The sequence below is a fragment of the Cnephaeus nilssonii genome, assembly GCF_951640355.1.
Source record: "Cnephaeus nilssonii genome assembly, chromosome: 3".
Lineage (NCBI taxonomy): Eukaryota > Metazoa > Chordata > Mammalia > Chiroptera > Vespertilionidae > Cnephaeus > Cnephaeus nilssonii.
Window position 1 is genome coordinate 74762038 of NC_137074.1, and position 8691 is coordinate 74770728.

Consider the following 8691-nt stretch of genomic DNA (forward strand, 5'->3'; position numbering starts at 1 on the left):
ACTATCACTCCACTACACCCACAAGCCACCCACACCAGCCAATCGGAGCGAGTATGCAAATTAACCCCAACCTAGATGGCTACGGCCAAAGAGAGCAAGAGGGAGGCTTGGGTTTCCCTGGCAATGGAGGAAGCCAAGCTTTCCACACACCCTGGCAGGCCCAGGCCTCCACTCAAGGGTACAAAGTTTCAATTACAGAAGGTAAATAAATTCCAACAGAAATGGCGGCAGCCATGGAGAGAGCAGGAGGCTTGGCTCCACTCCAGGCTACAAAGTGTCAATTGTAGAAGATAAATAAATTCCAGATACCAGGGCCTCCACTTGGGTTGCTGGGGGTGTGGCTGGCCTACAAACTACCACAGGCCCCTCACCCAGGCCACCACATGCCCCAAGGGAACCACACCCTGATCCGGGACACCCTTCAGGGCAACCAGCTGGTTCCCACTCCTGCACCAGGCCTCTATTCTATCTAATAAAAGAGTAATATGCAGATTAACCATCACTCCAACACACAAGATGGCTGCCCCGACGTGGTCAAAGATCCTGCCCTGATGTGGACACAAGATGGCCACCACAAGATGGTCAGCAGGGGAGGGCAGTTGGGAGGAACCAGGCCTACAAGGGAGGGCAGTTGGGGGTGATCAACCCTGCAGGAAAAGGCAGTTAGGGGTGACTAGGCCGGCAGAGGAGGGAAGTTGGGGGCAAACAGGCTGGCAGGGGAGCAGTTAGACATCAATCAGGGTGGCAGGGGAGTGGTTAGGGGGTGATCAGGCTGGCAGGCAGAAGTGGTTAGGGGCAATCAGGAAGGCAGACAGGTGAGCAGTTGGGAGCCAGCAATCCTGGATTGTGAGAGGGATGTCTAACTGCCCATTTAGGCCTGATCCCACTGGGATCGGGTCTAAACGGGCAGTCAGACATCCCTCAAGGGGTCCCAGATTGGAGAGGGTACAGGCTGGGCTGAGGGACACCACCCACCCGGTGCACGAATTCCGTGCACCGGGCCTCTTGCAATATATAAAGTATAGCATATGAAGTATAAGAGTTATAAATACAAATGATATACATGAAGTATGTTGTTGAAATTAACATAGTCAGTGATTATTGTTTCAAATCCAATTTTAAATGTCTGTGTGTACTTATTTTACTCACATATTTTGCATAGAGCAATTATTCCTAGTCATGATGTGAGTAAAGAAACTTTCCACAGGACTTAATCTGTTTACAGGGTCTAGAGGAGCATATTGAGGGTATTACAAACCTTTGGGTTTCAAACTCATGAGAAGAAAAAAATAAAAAACTGAATGACATTCTGTGGGCAGAACATTTAAGGGGAAAAAAAATCATTGATAATAAGTCATAAATGAAGTGATAATACTTTTTTTGGAAGGAAACAATGATGCTAATTAGTTTGATTAGTGGGAATTTCCTATCATGCATCACACAAAACTATGAATAAGGATAGAAATTCTGACGATAGTGTTACTTGTTCACTATAAAACCTGCCTGGTGATAGCCCAGTGTCCACTGTTGTAAGGACTGGTGCAGAGTTACAAACATGCTCATCTGAAAGAGTGACATCATCCATTTATTTTTATCTTCCCAAACTGCATCTACTAAAGGATTGAGAAAGTTTCAGATAAAATGATTGCTGGTAAAAGATCAGAGGAAAAAATCCATATTAAGCCTATGAAAAAAATAAAACCGTGAATGAGATCTTTGTTTAAATGATTGCTTCTATCATTTTTCCTTTGAGTTTGCTTGCACATATTTCCTTAGATGTATTACAAATTGTTCTAAAATACCTAGTAAATGGAAATTCTTCAAAATACTTCCTCCTCCAAATATCTCAATTTTATTTTTACTAAAAATTAATCTAGTAATTTATAAAATTATTTTCCATAACTATTATGATTTAAAACATGCACTAAAATAAATGAAGTCATTACCTCCACTTAGTGTTCTATCTCTGTTCAGGACCAGGAACTAGTGTGTCTTCCATGCTCTGCACAGCACATCATTTTTCTAAGGCTGAATACCTGATTGTGCTCGTCTTCAAAAGCAGTATTTCAGGAAAGGAGTAAATTACATGATAATCTGGGTAGCTAATACAGATTCTATTAAATACTGAGTAATATCCCAACACATCTCATTCTTAATCTCCAACTTCATGAATTAAATTAAAAGAAGATAGAAATAAATAATAGGAAAACTAACACTTTGCACATATTTGATCAAGAAGAACAATAAAAGTAATGATTGTTACACAAAAAAAAGCATCATTTTGATTCTCAATTTGGAATAAAAACAAAATTAGAACAGGCCATAAAGCAAAAAAATATTCCTATGTTTGTGTGAGTTATTGTACCTAAATCTGGCATTAATAAAAATTTTTAAGCAAACCAGACCAATTTAAGGAATAATTGTTTTCTAGGATTGAGTCAAAGTACCTCATAACATTTTTTAATTTAATAAACTTTTAAACTTTGGGATACATTTATATTTATAGAAGTTGTAAAGATAGTATAAAGTATTATCATATACCCCATACCAAGTTTGTGTCCTATTTCCAACATCTTACATTAGTATGACACTTTTATTAAATGGAGTGAACTGAAATTAATACACTATTATTAAATAAACATTATATTTTATTCAAATTTATTTAAATTCCCCTAAAGTCCTTTTCTTTTCTAGGATACATTTCAAGATAGCATATTACATTTAATCATCATGTATTTTTGATAACCTTAACAAATTTAAGGAGTACTGGTTCATTGTTTTTGTAGAATACCCCTCAATTTAGAATTGTCTGATTTTTTATTTTTTCATGATTAGACTGAGGCTAGAAGTTTTAGGGAGGAAGACCCTGGAGGTAAAGTGACACTTTTATCACATCATATCAAGGGTATGACATCACTGTTTATATTGATCTTGACCATAGGCTTATAGAGCATTTGTTTGGTTTCTTCACTCTAAAGGTACTCTTTCTTCCCTCCTTCCCTTCTGTACACTTTAGAGATAAGTCACTATGGATAGCCCATATTTAAGGGGTGGAGAATTATGTTGCAGCTCTCTGTGAGGGGAAGGGGTAGTATATACGTATGTTACTTGGAAATTTTCTGCACGGAAGACTTGTCTAGTATACAGCATTTATTTATTAATTCAGTCATATATTTGTACGATTATAAAATCATGAATATTTATTTTATACTTTAGGTTATAATACAATACAACTTTATTTTGTTACTCAAATATTTTCATCCTTGGCCTTGGGAACTTTCTGAGTCAGCTCCTGTTTCACTTTGAAGTAGTCATCATTATGATTCATTTGTTGCTTTGTTTTTTAGTATTTCTTCACATTCTGACACCACAAGATACTCCAGGATTATCTTATATATTCCAAGCCTGAGTCCTAGAATCAGCCAATTCTCTAAGGAGAATTTGTGCTTCTTATAGGAATACAGTATTATAAACCAAGACCTGGGCACTAAGTGTGCTCACTGCTACAGGCTGCCATTGTTTCTCCAGTCTCTCAGCTAAGAAAATTAGGAAATATATGTGTGCTTGCTAACCATTTATATACAGATTTATATTATCTATATTTAAATAGTCTCTCTCTGTATCTATATTAAACATGATTTCCAATGGATATTTCAATTCTAATACAAATAAATCATTCTAGTTTCCTTCCCTTGCTTATCTGTTAACCCTTTCTCTAACAGAGAGAAACCTAGCTCCCTCTATTTGCCATTGATTTAACTAATTCTTTAATTTTATTATAAACTAGTAGCCTGGTGTACAAAATTCGTGTGTGTGTGGGGGGGCGGTTCCCTCCACCCAGCCTGCACCCTCTCCAATCAGGGACCCCTTGGGGGATGTTCGACTGCTGGTTTAGGCCTGATCCCTTTAGGCCCCAGGGATCAGGCCTAAACCGGCAGTCAGATATCCCTCTCGCAATCTGGGACCACTGGCTCCTAACCACTCACCTGCCTGCTGGCCTGATCCCCCTAACTGCCTCTACCTCGGCCCCACCACCATGGCTTTGTCCGAAAGGATGTCCGAAAGTTGTCCGGAAGTTGTTTGGTCTAATTAGCATATTACCCTTTTATTAATATAGATTGATTTCAGAGAGGGAGGGAGATAGAAACATCAATGATGAGAGAGAATCATTGATTGGCTGTCACCTGCTTGCCCCACACTGCGGATCAAGCCCACAACCCAAGCATGTGCCCTGACGGGGAAATGAACTCCGGGCCCTTCAGTCCTCAGGCAGAGGCTCTATCCACTCAGCAACACCAGCCAGGGCTACACTTTCCCTTTCTGCTGGGACGTGTTCTGTCTGCTGGAGCTGAAACACTGAAGCTCTCTCACTGGGGCAGAGTGGGGTGCACTGGGTTGGAGCAGGTGGAGCCCCAGAAAGCTGGGGAGGGGCCTCATTTAACAGCCGCACTGTTTCATGGCTGCGCTGCCTCACAGTTGAGCGGCCACACTGTTGGGCAGTGCCACAGTGAGCAGGAGTTTATACAACTGAGCTGTCTGCACAGATAGCCTCCTCCTCAACACACCCCCAAGCTGGGGGTTCCTCTTAGGGTTGAAGTGACACCGACCACCCTTGGTTGGTAGCCCAATCGGCCACTTTGGGAAGAGAAGTGGGGAATCCTGATTTTACGTGAATGCTCCAATTTCTTAAGTCGGCAGCTAATGCAAACTTCAGATGTTTGGGCCAAACCAGAGAGGCGGTCAGGCCTGCTGTCCAGACCACTGGGCGGCACTGGGCTCAGCCCAGCTGTAAAGGAACCCTAGGCGTCTGGGCAGGTGAAGGGTTGGGGGCACGCTTGGGTAATTCCAACGTCACCCCACTTGTTTTGTTTTTTTCCACTGATCACAATTTATTATAATCTGTTGGCAGCACAGATAGATGTTAGTTACCAGAACTATGTCTTCATAGAAGTGGACAGTATGTAGCCATTCTACGGGGAACTGTGTGCACTTAACCATCAGCATGAACTTTCAGTTTCTTTTTGTTGTTGTTGTTAATGAAAATAAGCTTTATTACATCAAGTAATAAATACATACAAAGATGCAAACAGTATTAGTCACTTTTTTCCAGATGTTTGGATCCACTGATGGGAAAGGCGGAACTGAAATCCATGTACATCCTTAGGGGAAATTTCAGGGGTCCTTGTCAGGCGAAGTTCGATAAGGTGCTCTTTCTTTTGTATTTATAACTTGTGCATTTTAAAGATTGACTTCAAAGTACTAATAGTCATGCAAATGCTTAAGAAAAAAAAAGTTACATTGAGCAGAATTTATACTGTGTGGCGACTAAAGACTAAAGCGCTGCCTCAGGACTTGCTGAAACAAGCCCTCAGAGTTGGATCAGCTCAGAAGAGAAACAAAGAGCATGTGAGTAACGGAAATGTATCCAGAAGAGAAACATCGGCATCAGGGAGGCCAACTACAGTTTGCTGTGATAGGTAACTGACGCGCATCATGTAAATCAATGCTTTAAAAAAACACACAAAACGCCCTAACTAATATGTAAACCTAATAGCTGCAAAAATCTCTTCTCCATCTCAGCGATGGGAGGTTGGGAGCCTGAGGAGCCATGGGAGAGGCACGGGGAGGAGAAACCAAGCTGTTACCATTTTGAAACCAAGTTTCATCTGAAGGGGACGAGCGGGAGGTGTGTGTGTGTGTGGGGGGGGGGGGGGTCATGAGCTGTCACTTCTTGGAAGAAGATGGAAAGCCTTTCGTGCTGACACAGAGCCTAGGACCTGGAGTTCAGCTCCGCCTCTGACAAGCACTCCCGCACCAGCCCTCTGGCGTGGGTGATGCCTCGTTTCAGTCTCTCCATCGCGCTCTTGCTGCCCGAGGCCACGGGGCAGATCTCCTTCCCCACCCTTGGATGAAGGCCAGCAGCCCAGCATATTTGCTCTGGGGCACCTGGCTGTTCCCTGTTCCCTGCGTGTAGCCTAGAGATGGTGGTCCCTGGTCACTCAGCAGCTGGCGGTATTGGGAGGACGTCGCCAGCTGGCTGAAGGAAGTTCGGTTTGTAAGACACCCTCCCCTCCCCGCCCCCCCTCCCGGGTGGCAGCGAGGCCGGCCGTCTGCACGCCCGCTGAGCACCGCACTTTGTGTGGGTGACGGCTGGGCAGCACTGGCACCTATGGCTGCTCCTCACCTGGCACCGCCGCAGTATCACGATCTTTCCGTTTCTGGATGTTCTGCGTGTGCTGCTCAGTTTCTTTCTGCAGACGCTCCATCTCCTTCTCATGATGAGTGATCTTCTTCATGTTGTTTCTTCAAGGCTGCCCGCTGCTCCTCAGTCTGCTCTCGGGAGTATCGTTCCCCTTCAGCCTTCTCTTGTCCCACCGGCTCCCGGATGGCGCCCGCCTCGGAGCTGACATTAGCTGACCTTTCGCAGCCAGAGCCTCGGGTTTGCAGGGCCCTCACTCCCCACACCCCGAGCCGCAGCCCTGCTCCCTGCTGCCGGGGTGGGGCTGCTGTGGCTGTCAATGCCCGCAGCTCCGGACAACCCCACTTGTTTTTAAATGCAAACCCGCCCTGGACAGGCCGTGAAGGTCTTTTTTGCTTCTGTCCGCTCACATTCAAGTGCCGGCAGCGCTGGTCCTGGTGCCCGGCCTGTCCCCTTGAGGTTGACCCTGAGGACGACTGAAAACGCTGGTGCCAGTTCCTCCTGCTCCCAATGCTGCCTGCACAGCCTCCTCCTGGCTGGTCATGACGCAGTATGGCGTCCTGGCCTAATTTGCATATTTCCTCTCTTTGTATAGATATAGATATAGATATAGATATAGATATAGATATAGATATAGATATAGATATAGATATAGATATAGATATAGATATAGATATAGATATAGATGATATAGATATAGATATAGATATAGATATAGATATAGATATAGATATAGATATAGATATAGATGATATAGATATAGATATAGATATAGATATAGATATAGATATAGATATAGATATAGATATAGATATAGATATAGATATAGATATAGATATAGATAGATATATAGTGGTTTTTAAGTTGTTAACCTCTACTCCATTGGAAACAAATTTAACAACTAAAGTATTTATATGCAGTTATATTTGCCTTTAATCGTATATGCTCCATTTTATTTACCAACCCATTCAGTTATTTTATACATTTGTAAACCAGTTAGATTTCTTTCTCAGGGTCTGCATTTTAACTAAAATTTCTTGAAATGCATATATTTAAGTTACACTCTTTCTGCTGTAAGTTTCTATGAGTTTTGACAAGTGTTGAGTATTGTGTATCTAACACTGCAGTATCATACAGAGTAGTCTCACTAAGCTAAAAAATCTTCACGTTATCCATATTTTTGTGGGGCTTGGTATCTCATTTTCTTTCATTACTTAATAGTATTCCACTGTGTGAGTGTACCACATTTTGTTTATCCATTCACCTATTGAAAGATACCTTGATTCTTCCAGTTTGGGACAACTGTGAATACATTTGCTGTAAACATTCATGTGTAGGTGTTGTTGTTGTTGTTCTTTTTTGGGGGGCAGCATAAATTTTCAAATCAGTTTGGTAAAACCTAAAAGCACAATTAATGGATGGTAGGGTGAGACTATATCTTAGCTTTGTAATACACCACCAAAATGGTTTTCAAAGTGGCTATATCATGTTGGATTCCCAACAGCAATAGTTCCATGATTCTGTTGTTCCACATTGTTATCAGACAGTGGATTGCTAAGTTTAATTTTTTATATATATTTTAGCTATTCCAATAGTTTATATTGTTGGAAAATTTTATAATATGTGTTTTCAAGTAATTTATTTATACTAGTAAAGAACACTGTACTTCTATATGTGTACTCCCAATTCCTTATTCTCATCTCTTATGACATTACTGTCATTCATTTCAACTATCCATATACTATAATCACCAAATTCATTATTACTATTTTAAACAGATATATTTTAAAATTATTAAGTACTTTTAAACCTGTATAATAATTTATTTTACTTTATTTATTCTTTATTATTCTTATTTTCTAATGTAGATCCACATTTTTCTATCATTTTTTTCTGCCTGAAGAGACTTTTAACATTTCTTACAGGTCAAGCCTTTGATGACCAGAAAACTCACTCTTTGTTGTCTGGAAAAGTCTTTATCTCTTTGCTTTTTAATTATATTTTTCTGTATATAGAATTTTAAATTGGTGGGATTTCTCTTTCAACACTTTAAATGTTTCAATCCACCCTCTTTATGGATTCTTTCTGACAAACAGGTCACAGTCATTTTTATCCTTATTCCTCTGTCATTAAGTTCCTTTTTGCCTCTGACTTTTCCAAGATTTTTAAAGTCTTCGGTTTCTCTGAAGAGGTTTGACATTGATGGGTCTAGATATAACTTCATGGTGTATATCCTGCTTGGTGGTTTCTGTGCTTCCTGGATCTATGATTTCATTAATTTTGTTGGCATTATCTAGCATTATTGCTTCACAAACTTCTTCTGGACTATTGTCTCTTCTCCTTCAAGTATTCAAATTAAGTATACCACGGTTTTTGTATACTCAGCCCATTTTATTTTTCCTTTATTTTGAATTTCTGCTTCGAGGAGTCTATTGATCTTACTTTGGGCTAACTGATTCAACCCTTGACTGTGTCCACACTACAGCTGTGTC

General features: G+C 41.1%; 1 pseudogene across 1 annotated transcript; it reads right to left on the reverse strand.

Annotated features, from left to right (window-relative positions):
- Positions 1–5770: 5770 nt before the first annotated feature.
- LOC307096731 (cyclin-dependent kinase 2-associated protein 1-like) lies at positions 5771–6296 on the reverse strand (annotated as a pseudogene). Its single transcript has 2 exons — positions 6192–6296; positions 5771–6033 (listed from the first exon to the last, which is right to left on the reverse strand). The product of its transcript is annotated as a cyclin-dependent kinase 2-associated protein 1-like (transcript).
- Positions 6297–8691: the final 2395 nt, after the last annotated feature.